The 21,573-nt window shown below is 52.2% G+C and overlaps 1 protein-coding gene across 3 annotated transcripts in view; it reads left to right on the forward strand.

Moving 5' to 3' along the window:
• TMEM266 (transmembrane protein 266) overlaps positions 1–21,573 on the forward strand; it is a 255,880-nt gene that overhangs the window by 112,210 nt on the left and 122,097 nt on the right. The window lies entirely within an intron of this gene.

Raw genomic sequence — 21,573 nt, forward strand, 5'->3', positions numbered from 1 at the left:
TTTCGGACGCGCGGAAAAAAAGTGAATCTCGCGATAATTAGGCGCGCGCTTCGTATTTTTGTTTTTCCCCTGTAACAGCTTTTGCGTTCGGTGTTTTTTTTTCTTTTCCCCGAGACTCGCGCCGCGATATTTTTTTATGTTACGACCTCGTCCGAATTTACGACTTCATTACTTTCCTTCCTCAGCGGCCGATCGCCAATAATGATTTGGACAGATGCATTTTCTGGTTGTTTCTCCTCGCCGCTGTGCTGCATTTTGTAAGCGCTGACGACGAAACGGGCACTCGAATTTCAATGAAAAATTTTGCTCGTATTATTTTTGCTGCTCAGTTTCACCTAACGCTTTCATGGTCTGCATTTCTCAAGATTGAGATGGCATTCATGCAGCAGCGGATTGAACATGGCTGTTGCCGCTGCTAATTATGATGAAGATTATGATAATTTTTCAAACGTCGAGCGAGTTTGCCCCGCTGAATAAGGCGACACTCTCCTGTCAAATGACATTTAAAAGTTGTTGATTTTTTTTTTACATTCAAGCCAACTATAAAGGCAAAGGCGCAGGTCTGCAAACTGCTCGCTCGCGTCACTGCTGACAGATAGAGGCGCCTCCACCAGAGGGAATCCTGGGAACCTTCTCTAGAGTTTATTTTTTGGGGTGGGGTGGGGGAGAACCCGGACATCTTGGACGAGGTGGGAGCAACCCACACCCATGCGCCTACCACACGACGAGTTTCCTCCCAATCGACTCGCTGCACGTTGTCGCGCTGCTGCGCGCAACGCCTCGGGTGCATTCGGAATCTTGCCCACTGGTGGTGTTTCAGCTGCCGCTCCGGGGGAGATCGAAACCTCCCCGTCCCCCACTCCCATCCCCGCGGCGACGCGGCGAACGCCACCGTGCGTGAACGTTGCAAAGCGAAGCGCATGGAGCGAGTGAGCGAGATCTAGCGAGTGAGATCTAGCGAGTGAGATCTAGCGAGCGAGATCTAGCGAGATCTAGTGAGCGAGCGAGATCTAGCGAGTGAGATCTAGCGAGTGAGATCTAGCGAGTGAGATCTAGCGAGCGAGCGGCGCGTCTCTGGTGCGGGAGAGCGGAGCGCTTGGATTGGACGCGACAGAAACTCGATCGGACAGAAAAGAGGCGGTGGTGGATTTTGTTGTTGAGGCTTGGTGGGGGCGGGGGGAGTGGAGGGTGGAGGGGGTGGGGGGCTCAGGAGAGGGGTGTGGGTGGGGGGGTTGGGGGAGTGGAGGGGGTGGAGGGCGGTGGGTGGGGGTGGAGGGGTATGGGTTGGGGGGGTATGGGTTGGGGGGGGGCCTTCTGGTGCCCCCTCACGCGCTGTGGCCGCCGCTCCGCCGCCCACGCGCCGGGCCGCCTGCGTGAGCGGAATGCTCCGCTCGTCGCCATGGAAACCGCGTACTCTTTTTTCTTCTTCCTCCTCCTCCTCCTCTCCTTCCCATCCTTCCTTCACCCCCCCCCCCCCCCGCTTCGCCCTCCCCCCCGCTCCCCCGCGGCCCCTACCGCTCAAACAATCGCGGCGTCGAGGAGCCACAAGCAATCAGGCGGGGACATGACGCAAACAAATGGGCATTTCTCACCGCACGTTGGGTTCATTTTATTCGCGGAGCGACGCTCCTGCCCCGCATCCCCTCGCCACCGCGCTTCTCCAAGAACCGGACGGCGTGAAGCGCCGCCCGGCGAGACGAACACGAGGGGGCTGGGGGATGGGGTGGGGGCTGGCCGTGGGGGGGGGGGGGGGGGTGTGGACGTCTTTCCTTTCTTTTCGTCGCGTTATAACAGGCGGACATCTCCCCCCACCTCCTCGTGTGCTGTCGTTGACTGGCAGTCGCTGCCCGCCGCTGCCGTGTGCAGGGCAGTCGCTTTGCGTCGCAATGCATCACCATCATCGCCATCATCACCATCATCACCATCATCGCCATCATCACCATCATCACTATCATCGCCATCATCAACATCATAATCACCACCATCACCACCATCATCACCACCACCATCATCATCATCACCACCACCATCATCACCATCATCATCACTATCATCACCATCATAATCACCACCATCACCATCATCGCCATCATCACCATCATCGCCATCATCACCATCATCGCCATCATCACCATCATCGCCATCATCACCATCATCGCCATCATCACCATCATCACCATCATCGCCATCATCACCATCATCGCCATCATCGCCATCATCACCACCATCACCACCATTATCATCATCACCATCACCATTATCATCATCACCACCATCATCACCACCATCATCACCACCATCATCACCATCATCACCACCACCATCATCACCATCATCATCATCACTATCATCACCACCATCATCACCATCATTATCACCACCACCACCACCATCATCACCACCATCATCACCATCATCATTATCATCACCACCATCACCACCATCACCATCATCACCACCATCATCATCATTATCACCACCATCATAATCACCACCATCACCATCATCACCACCATCATCACCATCATCATCACCACCATCATCACCATCATCATCACCACCACCATCATCACCACCATCATCACCATCATCACCACCATCATCACCACCATCATCACCATCATCATCACCACCATCATCACCATCATCATCACCACCACCATCATCACCACCATCATCACCACCATCATCACCACCATCATCATCGTCATCATCGTCATCATCGTCGTCGTCCGTTCGTTTTCTCAAAACTTTCGCCGAGGCGTGCTGCGAGGTCCAACCACGGCTGTGTCGTCATCCGTTGCCGTGATCGATCCATCGATCCGAGAGTTCCTTTACCAATGACCTGACCTCGGCGAGGGCCCCGCTATCGTCGTAGCAGGGATCGTGGGAGTTGGGCAGCAGCTTTTAGTAGGGGGGGGGGTCTTCATCCAGCAGTGGATGGACCATGGCTGATGATAACGATGATGAGAGACGACTGAACATTGAAACGGCAAGTCTATTTTTTTAAAGAGAGATCTGGGTAACTTATAAGGGGGGGAGGGGTGCGGAGGGGGGGGGGGTGCGCGTAAAACAAAAGCAGCGGTGCAAGATTTGACAAAGGAATAAATTTGTGCAACTCAAAAGCGGTGACATGAATCACAGAAAAAGAAAAAAATAAATCAGATTTAGTGCGTGGAGGAGCGGAGAAAAATGCGGTGACGGCGTTGAGTTTTACGGCGGCAGCAGAGACGAGTAGCAGCAGCAGCAGCAGAGATGAGGACCAGCAGAGACGAGGACCAGCAGAGACGAGGACCAGCAGAGACGAGGACCAGCAGAGACGAGGACCAGCAGAGACGAGGACCAGCAGAGACGAGGACCAGCAGAGACGAGGACCAGCAGAGACGAGGACCAGCAGAGACGAGGACCAGCAGAGACGAGCAGCAGCAGAGACGAGGACCAGCAGAGACGAGGACCAGCAGAGACGAGTAGCAGCAGCAGCAGCAGTGACGAGGACCAGCAGAGACGAGGACCAGCAGAGACGAGGACCAGCAGAGACGAGCAGCAGCAAGCAGCTCCCTCCCGTAGCAGGCCGCGGGTCGGGCTCGTAAACTTAAACGTTTCACGGATCAGAGACAACACAATTAACGATTTAATCACAATTATAAAAAAAACATAACCTATTGCAATAACTTATAGGAAAGTAGGAACGAGATGATTGATATTTGTCCAGGGAGGAGGCAAGGTGGTGGAATGAGCTGTGATCCTGGATATCCGATTTACATTCGTGGTCACGGCTAACGCAGGTGGTGAATGATCGTTCCTGGCCCCTTCATCAACATGCAGCGCAGTGAAGTATTATAGTCAAACAATGCCCTTGATCAACACGATGCTGAGAGGCGTACATTCAGCAGTGAATTTACAAGGGGCTGAGCGTGATTTCAATACGTCCAGGAAAGCCTTACGCAGTGTTGAGACTTATTTGCAGGATGGATTTGGCAAATTCTGCATTCAGATCTTTGACCAATTCCATCAATGAGTGTTACGTAGAGATGTATTTTGAACTTCTTTTGCACCGTACGTAGCCAATTGTGCTAATCGGAGGTGCCAGAGTACCTGGGGAAAGTCCACTGAAAACTTTGCACTGGATGAATGATAATGATTGAATTATGAAACCGTACATTTGCTGTACAGCCATCTCCTGGACACCTCTCAGCATAGCACACATCGGCAGGATCCACCAACCCCTTGCCTCCGTAGCACCGGACCACCGGTGTGAACCACGGGCACCCTCGAACGTTCATCCGGTGGACCGATTTTGGTTCTTAAACTCGGATCCCAAGGAGGCCGTGGCACAACCGTTCGAGTCGGAGCGAGCGAAGGAACGATGCTGGCCTTTGTTGGCCACAATAAAAAAAAAACACAGGTTGACTCTGTGGAAACAGTTGCACTCATCCGAGTTGTCACAAGGTAGGGCCTACGTAATTATAACATGCTTTAGCAATTTTTTTTTCTCTCACAAAAATGGAACGGCCACACTTGAGAAAATAACAAACACATTTTAAAATAGAGTCAGATACGGTGACATGGCGACACGCTTTCGATAAAACTATTATCGGTGATAGCAGCAGATGATGTTATCACCGTATCACCGGTTAGCATGGTCGGCTACGTAAATTGGAAAATAAGCTCAACATACATAACATACATGGTTTCTAAAAATTGGACGAGAGTACTCAAGGCGTAAACATAAATGGACAAAATATTCACCGTCTCATATTTGCTGATGCCATAAAAATTGAATAAGTCGTGTCTAGCAAATTCGCTAAACACAATTGGAGAAAACCATTGGAGAGACGCAACTGGAATCAAAGGGAAGGTGGATCTGGAGGGGGAAAAAAAGACGAGAAATAAAGAGCGAGATTGAAAATTTTTACTTGGTAATACAAACTGATAAACCGGTGTGAATATTTATACAGAGTGCATGTAAACTTTAATTTAACCAGTTGAGAACCCAAGAGACCAGCATAGTCTCGCTCGCAAGTGACCATCTGACCTGTGGTGACACACATAGTAGCCATGGACGTTGGCTAGAGTAAACTGGAACAAATGCTGAAAATTACGGAAATAAGCGTGGAGTGGTTCACGTCTGGAATTGCGCTGAGATATAAAACAGCAACACAGTAGACCAGGGAACAAAAGCCAGTCTCAGAGACATCACATCGACTGTAAAGAAATGTAAGCGGGTTTGTTGTCCTTCCCCCGCACCTCCAATTAGCACGGTTGGCTACGTACGGCGTGAAAGAAGTTCAACATGCATAACATACATCAGCGTCACTGCATGGGACGATGGTACCCGGTGGTCGAGACTAACGATGGAGTGGCAGCCAAAGGAGGGATTTGCTTCCAATGGGACATCCACCGCAGAGCTGGAGATCAGCCGATGTGCAGGAGCTGGACTGATTGGTACATCGCAGGAGAATAAGAGATGGCGGCGATGGCTTTCAGCTAGCAAGTGATGTCGTCATGGCCGATGAGGACGATCGACGATGATGATTTTCTTGGAGGCATCAGTTGACGCAGAAGGCGCCAATACAGCAGCAACTTTGTGGAGCCATGTGGGCCCCGGTGATGTTTGCACGATGAGTGAATTGCCTTGAGGAATAGACTAATTTCATTAAGAAATGTCAGCACATTTTTTTTCCTCTGCTCACAGTTTTTCCCAAGTTGACGGAAAACCTGTTTACGTAAAGCTGCACGTGCCGATCGTCAGTGTTTTTTTTTAAATCTTCCTTTATTTTATTTTCGCATCGAGAGATTCATTCGATGTCCCGGAGTTCGTACGAGCGACGGCGGCTCAGGCGAGCACGCAATGACACACGTGTGCGTTCCGGGGACGCTCGCGAACGCCGCCTCTCGCTCAGGACCGATGGGCCTCGCGCCTCGCTGTCGGGGCCGCCGCAGACAAACCCGACCGGGTTTTCGCTCCGCGATCGCCCGCCCCTTCGGAGAGCCGTAGCGCTAATAGACTTTAACGAAACAATAATGACGGCCGAGCTACCGGCCGGCACCTGTGGGACGCGAGAGCGAGCCGCCCCGTTCTCTGGGACGAGCGTTTTAATTAGTTTTTTTGGGGGGGGTGCCGCTCGCTGATTAAACCCAGCGCGGACCGTTCGCAACGCAGCCAGTGTATCCCCACCCCCCTACCCCCGTGTCCCGAGCAGGAGATGAAATATGACCTTCGCTCGGCTATTTGTTATTGTGCATTTCAAAAATGAAGACAAGGGTAAATAATTTGCCGGTTTTGTGCTGTCTCCTCCTCACCACTCTGTGATTTATGATTCTGGGGATTTGCATTCCCACAGCTAGTTACGGCGCTGTGGCACCGTGCCAAAGCCTACCTCTTGCTTTTCCCGGTTACTTATTTATCACCTCCGACATGGCCCAGCTTAAAGGGCCGTCTGCCCCGTTCGCCTGCATTTTCTGCACGGCCAATGTCTGCCGTGCGTGCACGCTCACATTTTTTTATCGCTACGGAAACCCGCCAATCCCATGGTTACCCGTTTCTAGGCCGCGTCTGATGTTCTCTAATTTGACGGTAGGTTTTCGCTCGGTTCGCTTGGCGCGCCACCGTGGCGAGATATTTACTCCCTCGCCTTGTATGCAGGAGGTCCTGGGTTCGATCCCGACCCTGACGCCTGTATATTTGGAGTTTGCATGTTCTCCCCGTGGTGGCATAGATCTTCTTCCGGGTCCTCCGGTTTTTACCTCCACATTTAGAAACATGCGTTTTTGGCTGAAATTTCCACGTGATAAGTCACTTCGTTGAGCTACCATTTGAGGCCAGGTCACTTCTGAAAAAGAGCTACATAGCTCGGTGGGCCTTACCTGGGAAAATAAAAATAGAGTAATTTAGTTTTTGACTGACGAGGTGGGCAGCAGATGGCATTGCAGTAAATGTAATCGTTGTACTGTACTTGAAAGATACAATGTCTATGCTCCCCACCTTCATCACTAGCATGGCGAAGTATTGCCACAAGGCTAGAGAAGCCCCATGATCTGCACAGCGTATGGAAGCCCTCATCCATCTGTGGGTTGACAAACATAAAATCATTATAATTGTCATTATTGCTATACTGTAGCGCACTTATTTCAGTAGACTGCCTGCAGGCTATTGAATTACAGAAAATCTTAGCACATCATCCCACTTAGGATAAAATGAGCACTGCTTTGTGGGAAGTTAGCAGTGGCTGTCGTACGCAGTGTAGTCCTCGTCAAAGAAATGTGGAATTTCCACCACGAGTACAGGACCTCCAATGGAGATGATGTCAGGCCCTTGCTTGTTACTCTCAATCTCGATCATTCATCAGAAAAGTGATTGCTCATTTCTGCACAATTCACAAATTGCCACAAAGTACCAAATACAAATTTAAATTTAGGTCAGAAATGCAGAACAGTCAATGCGTGTGATTGCCATACTAAACATTTGCTTTCCTTACCAAATACTGCCCAGCAGGGTCTGGTCCTGGGGTTTCCTTCCGCTTGTGTCTGAACTAGACTCGCCGCGCTATATGGCGATATCGCGATATACGTCGTACGATACGAGATCCACGGTTAATCGTGTCATCCGTTTTGCAACGCACCATCACACGAGACGATTATCAATGGTCATTCAATTTTTCCGAAATATTTTATTATTTGACAGAATAATTCATTAAAATAACAAACGTTTGCGTTTGAAGCAACGTTAGAAACAATTAGAATGTTACCGATAAAAAAATTAGTGCTTTGCACGTAATTATTTTTTTCAGAGTAATACTGTGGCACGGTAATTATATGATATCACCATCGTGTTCGTCTTAATCGAGACCTCCGATTAGCACGGTTGGCTACATACGGTGTGAAAGAAGTTTAACATACCAACAAGACATGGCGATTATCTCCGTGTGCCCCATCTCCTCGACAATACTATCCAAGCTGTGGAACCTCGCCCCGTCTCACCGTGGGATCTCACTCCATCCCACCGTGAGATCTCACCCCGTCTCACCGTGGGATCTCACCCCATCTCACCGTGGGATCTCGCCCCATCTCACCGTGGGATCTCGCCCCATCTCACCGTAGGATCTCACCCCGTCCCACCGTGAGATCTCACCCCGTCTCACCGTAGGATCTCACCCCATCTCACCGTGGGATCTCGCCCCGTCTCAGTGTGGGATCTCGCCTAACCTCACCGTGGGAACTCGCCCCATCTCACCGTGGGATCTCACCCCGTCTCACCGTGGGAACTCGCCCCATCTCACCGTGGGATCTCACCCCGTCTCACCGTGGGAACTCGCCCCATCTCACCGTGGGATCTCACTCCGTCTCACTGCGCTCCACTCGCAGAAGCAGAGCATCCATACTGCTCGTGGTGGCGCATTGTCACTCTACCCTCGTCGTCGTTCGCTACCGCGGTTGTGACGAACAATGTTTAAGGGACCCCTCATGACATATTCAAACGACGGTGTAATCATAATAACAATCGGAATCTTTGTTTATCCTAGAGGAATCTGGTGAGCTATGAAGCTTTTTTCACAGATGCTCAGTAGGGGCAGGTCAGAAAGTTACAACAACAAAAAATACAAACAACAATCGGAGTAAAGTATAAGAAAGGAAAGCAAATCACGAAAAATAAATAAATCGGTAAAAGAGATAAGTTCAAATTCCATAAGGCAGCAAAACAACGGCAAGAGCAGTCCCAGACGACAGCAAGACAACACACAGTCCCTCAATAAAATTGCACATTAAAATTGAACTATCGATACACAGGTATGTATGAAAGTTCACAAATCACATGTGCAAACCCAAGTTGTATCCACACTTGCAAGGTTCCAGGGCGAACGTGAAATTGCTCGGCGTTAAATAGGGTTACGGTCACCGCCGCACGATGTCATTCGGAGCCCACTCAACTCGGGCAGGCCTCTTCCCAATGCCCCATCTCACGGCGCTGCCAGTGCCGTAATTTTTTGCCGGGGTTTTTTGCCGATAATTCGGAAGACGTGGCTGCCGGGGACCCAGCTCCAGTGGGTGGCACGGCTTTTTTTTTTGCCCCGGCGGATGTTCCTCCGGGGTCCGTTGCCGTTCCTTTGCTCCGTGCCTCATTAGGCTTCGGCAGGACTGTGCAGATGTAATTAAAGTGGCGGTGGTGGCAACAGTGGTGGCGGTGGTGGCGGTGGTGGCGGCGGCAGGGTTTCTCGGGAAGTATCGCGAGTTCACCTGCAATGAACGTGCAGGGCCTCTCATGAGATGATCCACGTGACCGGACGTAGCCCCAAGATGGCACAGCTTAAGCCAAACTCCTTGTGTCAGCTCTTGCTAAGCCTCGAAGTGCTTAAATAATTGTAAAGGAAGGTCAACGTTAGCTTGATTGTTGGAATTTTTTGTTTGTTTAAATCACGCTCATATCTTATTGCGCGTTCACATTCCAATATTGCGGTGGCAGAAAAAAATTCCATCCCGTCGCCGAATCTACATTTTTTGGGCGCGCTGATCTACGCCTTTTCAGATTTTTGACAGCGTGAGGCTTTTTCTTTTTGAGATGCCACGTTTGTTGAGGCTGTGGGAGAGAGAAGGGGAAGGGGGGGGGGGGGCACGAGCAGCCGAGGTCACCCAGGCCTCCGCGCGCGAGCAGCGCTTGTCGCCAGCCAGCGCCGATGAGCCTAAAAATAATCTTCCACCACCGTCGTTAACAAATGGCACTTTGGTACCGAAGAGTGTAAAATAACGTCATGTATTGGACCGTTGGTTTTCTTCATAGCAGAGGAGAAAGGCTGACGATTTGGATTCAGTCAGGGGACAATTTTTATAATGCGAGGCCCTGCAGACGATGCAAACAATACAATTACCCTTCACATAACGTCTGAGTGTAAATTATTATGATCATTATATCTCTGGATCGTGAGAGGTGGGGCGGCGCCTTGGGGAGTTGGGCGTTCATTCAGCAGCGGATCGACCATGGACGATCGTGACGATGAATTAGAAATCATGCCGTGGTTTTGTTACTCTTGTCGCTGAGACGAAAGAAAAAGCCATCGATGTTTTGGCGATCGGCGTTTCTTCAGAAGATCGCCCTTTTGAGAAGAATTCTGAAATGTGAAGGGCTTCTTCCAAGAATAGCCAATTGGCAGCAGCAGCAGCAGCAGCGAGATCTATATTTTCCTCTCAATGGCAGGGGAAAAAAAGGGATTTTATTTTTAATCGACCGATGATGAATTGTTTGAGCTCACTGAAGCGGCTACGCCGCATAATGATGATGATGATGATAACAATGCGAGCCGTGCGTTTGTGCACTTGGACAATGAGGAGAGCGATTTACATCTCCAACCGGAGCCGATGAAACGAGGACGCGCGTCGTCAGCCAACGCACCGTGCGGCCGTTTTAGCGTGGAGAGTAAAACAAAAGGGTAAACGCGCAGCCCCGCGATTGCTTGCCCCCGCCACCGCTGGCGGAAGGGGCCTCCGCTAGAGGGAGATAATAGTCTCCTTGAAAGAGCGCACCTCCGATGATTAGCACGGTTGGGCCACGCACGGCGCGAAAGAAGTTCAACACACGTACGTACCGGGGCTCCTCTTTACACGCCGAGGAGGCACACGCCTTGAAGACGTTTATGCTGCCAGGTGAACAGAGGTGGGGGGGGGGGGGAGGGGGGATTTAAGATGCTGAAACAAAACTCGGGCTAAAAGTGAAGGGACGATTGCAATGGGTTTGGCCATTATTTGAACCTCCCACTGGCCCTGATCATGCTCCTACTTGCTGCTTCGCATAAGTCACGTGACCTACAACATTTGACGAAACAACATCGCAGCGTCTGTTCCGACGGGCGCACTCCGAGCCACCCTCAATGTTGAAATTCCACTCAGGGTGAAATTTCAACATTACCAGGGCAAAAGGCCATCCCTCCACAGTGGTTCTCATTTTATCCACCCTCACAGCAGCTCGAAATTGTTGCTGGGGCTTGATCTCACGACCTCGCACTCGGTGGGGTTCAAGCACTCACTCTGATAGAGCTGCGCCACCACTCAGCCAGTCAGTACGCAGAGAAACGCCACCAGCGGGTCGCGTCACCTTCACCAACAGAGGCCACGCGACCTGCTCGACTGCGTAGGGTTCTCGCGGTTGTGCGGCACAGCTCTCCCGATATGTTTCAGTGTCGTACCGCGTGTTGTCTGCCAGATGCGATGTCCGACGTTTCGATACACGTGCTTTGGCGGCGTTTTTTTTATTGCCTATTAATCTTCTTCAGTTCTTATCTCCACTTCTTAATATCAGCCTGAAGGCGCGGGCAGCAAACACAGCGGGGAGCGCGGAACGGCAGCCTCTGAGTGTCCACTCTCGTTTATTCCTGCGACGTCCACGATTTTACGGCTCGCGGAATTGAAGCGTCTCTTTAATCATTCGTCTCTTTAATTCCGCACGCGGACGCTTGCTTAGTCCGGGGATTTTTTTTTTTGGCCGGCCAATAGCAGGTGGAAATCACCACCTCCCCATCAAATCCTCCCTCCCTTCCCAAGCCATTTCACTCTTCTCGCCCTAACACCAGCCCCTCCACCCCCCCCTACAAATAGTGACTCCCGCCCGCCCTCCCCACGCACACCGCTGGGGAGCGGCGGATGGGGCGAGCGGTGGCGGGGGCTATATGCTGTGCGGTTTATAAATTGCTGCCGGGTTTCTCGGCTGTGCGCGGGCACAGCTCCGTTTGTGCTTGGGCATCAATGCGGTCCTAATGCCGCCGAGGTGACTGGCACGAGAAGAGGAGAGCGAGCGAGCGTGCGTGTGTGTGTGTGGCGTGACACTAAGGCTTGCTGACAGCGGTGGGAAGCATCCGTTTTGAGGCTCGCCGAGCGCTCGCTCTAAAAAGGCAGCCAAGCCTGACACATCGCGCTTTTACGACTCACCAGCTCGTGTTCACGCACGCGCGCGTGCATTTGTGCGCTTATTAATATATATTTATTTTGTCCCCAGCCAGCGGTTTTATTTATTTACTTGCATTCTTCGCCATTTTGTTTTCAACAATTGCTGGGGCCATTTATAGGCAATCCACTTTAGTATTCACAGGGAGTGAGGGGAGGGAAAGTGGTGGATGTGGGGGGGGGGGTGAGAGAGCACGAGCGGGAACAAGAGGGAGAGCGGGGAGGAGCGCGCGCGCGCGCGTGCGTGTGCATGCGCGCGCCTCGTTTGCACTTTTGCGCGCGTGCCGCCGCCGCCGCCGCTCGTCACCGCTGTCACGCGCGATGCCTGCGCGCAGCCCTCTTCCACTCCGGCTCCCCGCGCACGGCGCCACGCGTGGGTCGCGTGCTTTATTGCAACAATTGGACCTCGTGAACCAATTATCCGCGCTGCGCCTGGCGCGGCACCTCCCTCCCTCCCTGTTTGTTTTCCCAGCGTCCATCCCCTCCCACCGCCACCTCCTCTCTCTCCACACGAAACTGCCCCCCCCCCCTCCCCCTACATCAAACACGCCAAAGTGATGCTTAAATAAACTGTGCATATGAAGGGAGGGCCGTTGATGGTTATTTGTGTCCTTGCAGCGGCGCTCGCTGGGTGCCGTTGAGAAAAATGTTGGTGTGAACCTGCACGCGGGGGCAATGGGCTTGAAGAGGGCGGCAGTGGTTGCCAGTGGCGGTTGTGGTGATGTAGAAAGAGGGGCGATATTGGCAGCTTTGGAGGGGGCGGTGGGGCGGGCACGGTGGGTGGGTGGGACCCTAGCACCATGGAGAGCGGCGTCCGCTTGCCGCGAATGTTAACGACACCGAACAAATGTAGAATATTAAAGCGGGAGGGCCTTGAGTTTTTAAAATCCTTTCATTATTGCCTCTGCCGCTCTGGTTTTCCACGCTTCCTTCAAGCACCGCGGTGGCAGATTTGTTCCAGTGTTGAGCAAATAGCAAAGGCGCTCTTCACGGGGAGCTGCGGTAATGACGGAGCCTCGCCGGGCCCTGGAACCCTGCACTCAAAGCCCCGGTCGTTGTGCACAAAAGTGTTATTATGTTTTTGGGTTAAAGTGGAAACAAATCAAGTGAAACCTCGCAGCCTAAAGTAATTCTGTTTGTGTTTTGGTAACGATTGAAACACGTCAACCATAGCCTGAGTTTTGCATTTTGTGGGAATTGCATTTTTTTTCTTCAATTTTTTTTCCCTCCTCTTCCTCGGCTTCGCCCTTTAATCCACGGAGAGTGAGAAACGAAATACGGAACGGTGAATTTTAGATTTCTTAGGTTCGTGTGAGCAATGTCAAACGGCATTACTGCGCGAGCAAAATGTATTGCTTTACTGTCAATATAGCCACAGATCTGTTCGTCATTTAAACGTCAGCGACATTTTTTTCGAACAAAATTTCCTGTAAACGATATTGTTAAATAAATCAATGATATGTTCATTGATGTGCTATTGTCACATTTCAACAAATGATTTAGTACAGCTGCCGCATTGGCAGTGGTCCACGAGCACAATGACCAAAACAACTCAACGCATTCGTCAATAGCACTACCTTGTGGCTCATGTGCAATGGAAAAGGGCCGTTGCCCGAAACGTTGGCAATCATATATTTTTTCCATTTAAGGCCACAGTGTCGAATTTAGTTGTGTGCAGCAAAGTTGGTTAAAAAATATTTTTTGTCTTGCTTTAGCTAATTATTTTAACATCGTATCCATCAGCCTACGATCCAAGAAGCCTTCTTGCAAGCGAATTAATGTTAACAGTTAAGGTTATCGAACCATGCAACCATTGTACCCGGTTCAACTTAATTCAGTCTCATCAGCAAAGTGTGGACAGTTACAACAGTGCTATTAGGTGTCTTAATGATGTATAGGCTGGAGCCATCCGTGATGCCTACAACTACATTGCACTGAAGCTCAACAGGCTTTGAGCCTGCTTAGGAATTGGATGGGACACTCCCCGGTGTTGTAGGCTTGGGCTGAGAGGTGGCCAGTAGATGGCAGTACAACACTGGATTCTTGAATCTATTTCTGCAGAACATCACGTATTACGCTACTCGCATGCACGGGCTTTCTTTGGATATTCCGGATTCCTCCACACTCGAAGCCAAACACTCAGTAATGTAATGAGCCAAACATCTGAATGTGAGTGGGACAACCTTTAAACCAGAGTCCTGAAAATTGAGCAAATCGCTGCATGAATGTTATGATCCATGCATGCACAGCAAGATCAGTGGAGAGCAAGGTGCTGCTGGCGGTCACGTGACAGCGGAGAGAGACACGTGGCTTCTGGGAGCCGCGATCGCGCTACCCTCCACACGTGAGACTCATTCGGCTGAGCGCATGGTGGCTCTTCCACACGATACTCCACTTTTGGGCGATTGGGTTTGTTTTGTTAATTGCGATCGGATCAGGGCAGTCAGTTGCGGGTGCGGCGGTCGTGCAGAGGGAATGTTTGTCGCCTTCATCCGCACCTCCGATTAGCACGGTTGGGAACGTGCAACGCGAAAGAAGTTCAACGTAAAATACGTACGTGCATCTTCCCGCGTGCAAACTCAAACGGCGGGCAAAATGCACGGGGACAATTTTTTTCTAATACTCCCCGTTATGGGCCGCGTTTAATTTACTTACGTGTCGTGGAGGGTTCTTTTGTGTTTACTTACTTAATCGTCGCGCACCTTGCACGGCACATTTTGTCTTGAGCCTTTGATGACACGCGTATATATATTGATCAAACTCGGCTGCCGGCATGCCGATGGGCGTTTGCCGTGGCCCAAAGTCTGTAAAGTGATACCCCGCTTAATAACTGGCTGCCGGGTTCGTTAGAGAATGCATTGAAAGCAAAGTGGCTACTGCCAACTGAAGTCGTTACATCGACGCAGGGCCCCGAGCGGGCGCGGGGGCCTCTCGCGGTCGGCTCTCGCCCCCCCCCGCCCTCCCCTCCCCGCTCCCCACGCACGCGCCGCTTTGCTGCGCTGTCCGTTGCGGGGAGAGGTCACGCGATACGGTGAGCGCGGTCGGCTCGAGTTACGATCCCCCCTCCGTCCGGTCTCGCCGGCCAGGTCGATAAGACACGCGCGCGGTGTGTCTCCTTAGTGCGATTCACGTCGGCACAGAGCGCGCATGTGGGGAACCTCGCAGAGGTGTGTGGACGCAAAGGTGTGGGAACGGGGATTTTTGGGACAGGGTTTTGTGGGCTTCACTTTAGACGGCCACATTGGGAATCATCAAAAGCTCAAACAAACCTGCACCTTTCACTGGTATTGACCGTAAATCCCGATGCTGAAACGTTACCTGGAAAACTACTCTCAGCTGAGATTATACGCAGCAAACATCGCCCCTGACTGTGAAAGGATTGGCAGGAGCCTCTTGAAAGAGAGTCTTGAGGCTCAGTGAGGCTTCCCTGAGTAAACAAGTTAAATGAGAATACAAATAATGCTAATACTAATCAAATTTACCTGACACTGTATCTGTAAATATGACCAAATGAATGATTTACTGACCAGCGTGATGAAGCATGATTATAGACCCCCATGAATGACGTGCCTTGGCTTGGGGTAGGCCTTCATCCAGCGGTGCATTGACAGGGCTGCAAATCTCTTTAATGTTTATTCAACTTTCATTGGGTGCTACATAGCCGGACAGTGCTGGCGACGCTGCTGCACGTGTCTGCCTGTCAACCAGCACTGTCGAGGCAGCAGCGAGGATTGGTGGATCAGCGCACAGATGTTGTGAGACTCCCTTCCCGTGGGCGTCGAGGTGCCCGTCTTTACCTGACTCACCAGGAGGAGGCAGTGGACTAATCGCCACCTCTCTCCATCTGTATGGGGATAGCGTGTTTCCCCCTTGCGCGTGCGTGGGTTCTCTCCAGGTGCACCGGTTTCCTCCCCACTTGGAGATTAATACTAACCAACAATAAAACGTCTTTCAACTAAAAAAAACCCAACGTGGCAGCAGCTACAGGGCCCTCTTGAAAATGAGTCATTCGACTCAGTGTGGCTCTCCTGGATAAATAAGCAATGTATTAACATTATTATGATTATAATTGTATAACGTGTCATTAATTTCAAAGGCTGCATCTGACCCTGCAACACCGCCCGGGAGAAGCTGCACACGGGAGGCAGCATGGAAGCCGACTCATTGGCCCGTACGAGTGAATTGAATGCACTCCGGTAATGGCATTGTCTCGGTGTAGTTAAGAACATGTTATTTGATGTCAAATAAATATACATAATTTAACGTTTCTTGAAATTGTGTCCCCGTAGTAGTTAAAAGAGTGGTTTCTTTAAAAATTCATACTTTGATCAATATGGTTAAATTTTTAATACCGTTACTGCTTGCATAGGGCCTTGGCTCTTAGGTATTGCGCACTTACAAGCGTAATTTGTTATCTTTGTTTGAAAGTGGGAAAAAAGGATCACATCGCAGGCCCCAGTTGATATATTAGCAAAGCGAATGTAATTTTTTTTCACGAAGCCTTAATTTTGTAACGCTCAAAGGCAAAATTACGTGCGCTTGAAACCTCCACGTACACTTTGCGTTTTATTTACCATGTCGCGCTGCAAAATTAGAAACCCGAGTTAGATTTCTACTCGTGGCCAATATCATTGGCGAATATATGAACTAGTTCTGGGCCTCCCCTAGGTAGACTCAGCCTTAAATGGGGTACCTGGTGCTGTGTTTAAACATCACCACTGGCGAGAAAAGGCGGCCGGTTGTGGTGCTCGCCACAACACCACCATGCGTGACGTGTTGGCCTTCGTCCGTGCTCGCACTTTGCCCTACAGTCTGTCAAGGCTACGGGGAAATGTTGTCTCTGCTAAGTTCACGAATCGGATGATCCAGCCAGATGGTTCAGCTGTAATAGCGAGCAGCAGCCAATCAGAAGGGCGCGAGTTAAAACCCTGGTCGGTGCTTGACTCAGTCAACGCCGGTTGTTCTAAGGAGAGACTCACCCCCGCCGCAGCAATGGGGTATTCCTACCACTGGATCGGGGCTCTAAACGGGAGAGGGGCGCTAACTCAATACTCATTTGAGCGGGAAATCACTCTGACTGTGAACGTCTGTTGGCCAAAGGCCAGGTCGCTGTGTCCGTTGCCCCCGTGGTAGTGCGGCGGTCACGGCTCACTGGACGCCCCCGTGGGGCGCGGAGATTTTTCCCTCCACCGGAAAGCCATGTTGGCTTCGGCAGGCAGCCGTACCAAGAGGCCCGTCAAAATTTGTTTAAAAAACATGTGGAAAGGGCACAGCTGTCGTCGGGGAGACGCGGGGGTGGGGGGTGGGGGGGGGGTGCTGCCCCCTATCGCCGGTTGCCCCCTCGTCATCACAAACGGCTCACCCCCCCCCCCCCCCCCGAGGACAGAAGAGGAGAGAAGCCCTTCGGCCGTCACGACGGCTTCTTATTAAATGTGACCGGGGAGAGTCGTAAAGAAGCGTCAAATATACGGCGCGGCCTCGGTCGGGGGGGGGGATGCTTTGGGGGGGGGGGGGTGGTGGGGTTTGAGGTTGGACGCGATGCTTCTCAATAGATCGACAGGCACCGCGCATCGTGAGAGGTGGCCGTGGCACTCCTCTGCTGTGCGCCGTACATATTCCTCAGGGTGCGCTGAGGAATGCTAATATCGTGCCGTTGAAGGATGGCACGGCCTGGTCACAGGGCGTGCGGCGCGAGCCCTAAAATTGGAAATGCGATGAAATTGGCGTTGGCTTTTTTGGGGGGGAAGTAATTGTGATGAAGCGTTGAGGATAAGGCCCTGTGGGTTCAAGTGGTGGCTGTGTGTGTGGGCTGTGGGTTCACGTGGGTGGCTGTGTGTGTGGGCTGTGGGTTCACGTGGGTGGCTGCGTGTGTGGGCTGTGGGTTCATGTCGGTGGCTGTGTGTGTGGGCTGTGGGTTCACGTGGGTGGCTGTGTGTGTGGCCTGTGGGTTCACGTGGGTGGCTGTGTGGGTGGAGTGTAGGTTCATGTGGTGGCTGTGTGTGTGGGGTGTGGGTTCACGTGGGTGGCTGTGTGTGTGTGGCCTGTGGGTTCAAGTGGGTGCCTGTGTGTGTGGGGTGTGGGTTCACGTGGGTGGCTGTGTGTGTGGGCTGTGGGTTCATGTGGGTGGCTGTGTGTGTGGGCTGTGGGTTCATGTGGGTGGCTGTGTGTGTGGGCTGTGGGTTCATGTGGGTGGCTGTGTGTGTGGGCTGTGGGTTCACCTGGGCGGCTAGGTGTGTGGCCTGTGGGTTCACGTGGGTGGCTGTGTGTGTGGGGTGTAGGTTCATGTGGTGGCTGTGTGTGTGGGGTGTAGGTTCACGTGGGTGGCTGTGTGTGTGTGGCCTGTTGGTTCACGTGGGTGGCTGTGTGTGTGTGGCCTGTTGGTTCACGTGGGTGGCTGTGTGTGGGCTGTGGGTTCAAGTGGTGGCTGTGTGTGTGGGCTGTGGGTTCACGTGGGTGGCTGTGTGTGTGGGCTGTGGGTTCATGTGGGTGGCTGTGTGTGTGGCCTGTGGGTTCACGTGGGTGGCTGTGTGTGTATGGGCTGTGGGTTCACGTGGGCGGCTAGGTGTGTGGCCTGTGGGTTCATGTGGGTGGCTGTGTGTGTGCCCTGTTGGTTCACGTGGGTGGCTGTGTGTGTGGCCTGTGGGTTCACGTGGGTGGCTGTGTGTGTGGGTTCATGTGGGTGGCTGTGTGTGTGCCCTGTTGGTTCACGTGGGTGGCTGTGTGTGTGGCCTGTGGGTTCACGTGGGTGGCTGTGTGTGTGGGTTCATGTGGGTGGCTGTGTGTGTGGGCTGTGGGTTCATGTGGGTGGCTGTGTATGTGGGCTGTGGGTTCAAGTGGGTGCCTGTGTGTGTGGGGTGTGGGTTCACGTGGGTGGCTGTGTATGTGGGCTGTGGGTTCATGTGGGTGGCTGTGTGTGTGGGCTGTGGGTTCATGTGGGTGGCTGTGTATGTGGGCTGTGGGTTCAAGTGGGTGGCTGTGTGTGTGGGCTGTGGGTTCACGTGGGTGGCTGTGTGTGTGGGCTGTGGGTTCATGTGGGTGGCTGTGTGTGGGCTGTGGGTTCACGTGGGTGGCTATGCGTGAAACGGCTGCAGCTGCAAGTATTAGGCACCTATTATAGACTGCTATGTCAGCGATATTGGAACAGGAGAAGCAGCTGGAGCAAGGGGGTGGAGTTCCCGGCCAGTTGAACACCTTCATCATCCGTCATCACTGCGAATCGCTCTCTGCTGTGTGATCGGCGTCACGGAGCAGTTGGAGTGTTGTTACCTCTGAGGTGCAACAAAACGGGACGTATCACGGGAAGAAGAATATCTCACAATACAAGAGAGGGGAGAACTGCACGTAAATTGCATCGCCTCGGGTCGTGCTTTATTCTGATGCGTAAATGAAACGGTACTTATAATGTCCTCGGAAACAATAGCAAGATATTCAAAGGACGAAAATCCGAAAAAGAAAAAAAAAGAGGTCGATCCTGAGATGGAAAAAAAACAGGACATGTGGCAACCCCCTCGGGTAGTTCTCCTGGGTCCCTTTGTCTGCTTGTCGCAGCTGGCAGAGAGTGAAGCTGTGCCACCTTCGGTGGCTGCTGCGTCGCTGTGTTGCTTCCACAGACCGGTGTCAGTAGGTGAGATCATCACTTTATTTCTTTACCATTGCCATGAACACGGCGCTCGGGCAAAAGTTGGGTTTGCCGGAGATGGGCGTAGAGTTGCTGTGTGCCGAGGAAAGAGTTGTGTCTGTTGAGGGAATGCTTGCTCGCTCACTTACTCACGCACCCACCTCGCTGACTCACGCACCCAGCCATCACCTCACTTGCTCGCTCATCCACCCACCAACCCACCCACCAACCCACCCTCCAACTCATGCACCCACCTATTCCTTGATTACTCACTCGCTCACTTATTCGGTCTCTTACTTACTCGCTCACTCACATATCACGTCACCCACACACCACTCATGTGTTTGTTTTACTCACTCGCTCACTTAACAACACATCTATTATTTAATTCCTTTCTTACTCTCTCACCTCGCGCTCTCAGTAACTCACTCGCGAATTCATTTCCTTCGAGTACTCGCTCACTACACTCACCTGCCACCAACTCACCCACCCACCCGTTCACCCACCCGCCCACCCACCCACGCAGTCACTCACACACTCGACCACTCACTTATTTGCTCACTCACGGACGCACCGGCCAGCTCACTCGCTCGCAAACTGGGCCACCGCGGACCAATGTCACGCGCGGCGGCTACATTAAGGGGCTCGCAGCTGACTCAGAGGTTTCCTCTCGCGAGTGGCCGCCTCTCCATTAATTAGGGCACCTGCTCCGATAGGGGGCCTCCAGCCTTGACCCCCGCTTGGCAAGTGAATCTGGGGGCCTTCACATTTCCCCTTGGATGTGAAATAATATCGGCCCAACGGTAAATGAAAGTCCCAGTTAATTGAGGACATTTCGCTGAGTCATACCTTTCCGAATTGAAACGGAGAAGCTGGAAACGGTTGGTGCGGGGTTGGTGAAGCTGTTGGGGGCGTCTGCCCACGCACACACACAGTCTGATTCATGTTCTGGCTTGGGGGTTGCCACCCGTCCTGGATTTATCAGGATCGTCCGTCCTCGTGTTTGAGACAGCTGCTGCGCTGGCAAATCTGTAACTCTTCCCGGGACGTGAAAAGTCCCGGTTTTCGTCAATTTCCACAGTAATCACAATAACACTACAACCCTACTAACGACAATGTATTCCGGGTATTGTGAGAAATTCTTATTGCCTCGATATGTCCAGTTATTATTTTGTATTTTACCTCAGAGGATGTTAAACCCTTATCGTGGTAGATGTTCCTCCCCGTCTTGATCGCTCGTCAAACCGCGGCGACGTATTCTTCACATCACTAGCGATGGGGGCGAGTCGCAACACCGCCCTGTAAACATTCTAATCTGGGCCCCCCCCGCCACCCTCCCCCCACTCCTCCCGCCCCTCCACCCCACTCCCTCCACACTCCCCCCCACACTCCCCCTCTCGCCTCCCCTCCCCCGCCCCTCCGCCCCTGGCGCAGAAGCAGAGATGCTCGCTGCCCATATTTTGTGCTCCTCTCATTACTCCGCATCGCGATCTGGTGGCGCTCTTGAGTGGCGCGCGCGTGCGGGCAGAGCGCGCGTGGCCACGCTGGGAGATTTCGGGCTTTCGTTCATTTCATCATCGCCCACCCGCAGCTTTCGCCGGCTTTTACCAAAAGTAATTCTTCAGAAGATCAAATGGGCATCTGTTAACCATTTAGCGCGAGCGATTGTGCACCCGAGCGCCTTGGGCGGCGGAGCGCGACGCTCTCGCACTGGCCGGAGTAATTAAATTAAAAAAAAAACACGCACACAATACAACGCTATTATTCAATTAAACTTGGGGACTGCAACGCATTGGCGCGGATCCGCTGAAGGACGCGCCGATTCCTCCCCCTCGGCCTGTCCGCGCTTGCCACAATTCATCCGGAGCTCGCGGCTTAAACCACGATGGGGGGTGGGGGGGGGTGAGGCTTGCCCTCGCCGCTGTCGGGACATGTTGTCATGCACATTTAAATTTGCCTTTAATTAAGACAAAGCGGGCCGTAATTAATTGGGCGTACGTGTCGCGGTGGAAGCCGGCCGGCGGATG

The sequence above is a fragment of the Petromyzon marinus genome, chromosome 1 (assembly GCF_048934315.1).
Source record: "Petromyzon marinus isolate PM22_M1 ecotype Great Lakes invasive population chromosome 1, UKy_Petmar_22M1.pri1.0, whole genome shotgun sequence".
In the NCBI taxonomy this organism is placed as follows: Eukaryota; Metazoa; Chordata; class Hyperoartia; order Petromyzontiformes; family Petromyzontidae; genus Petromyzon; species Petromyzon marinus.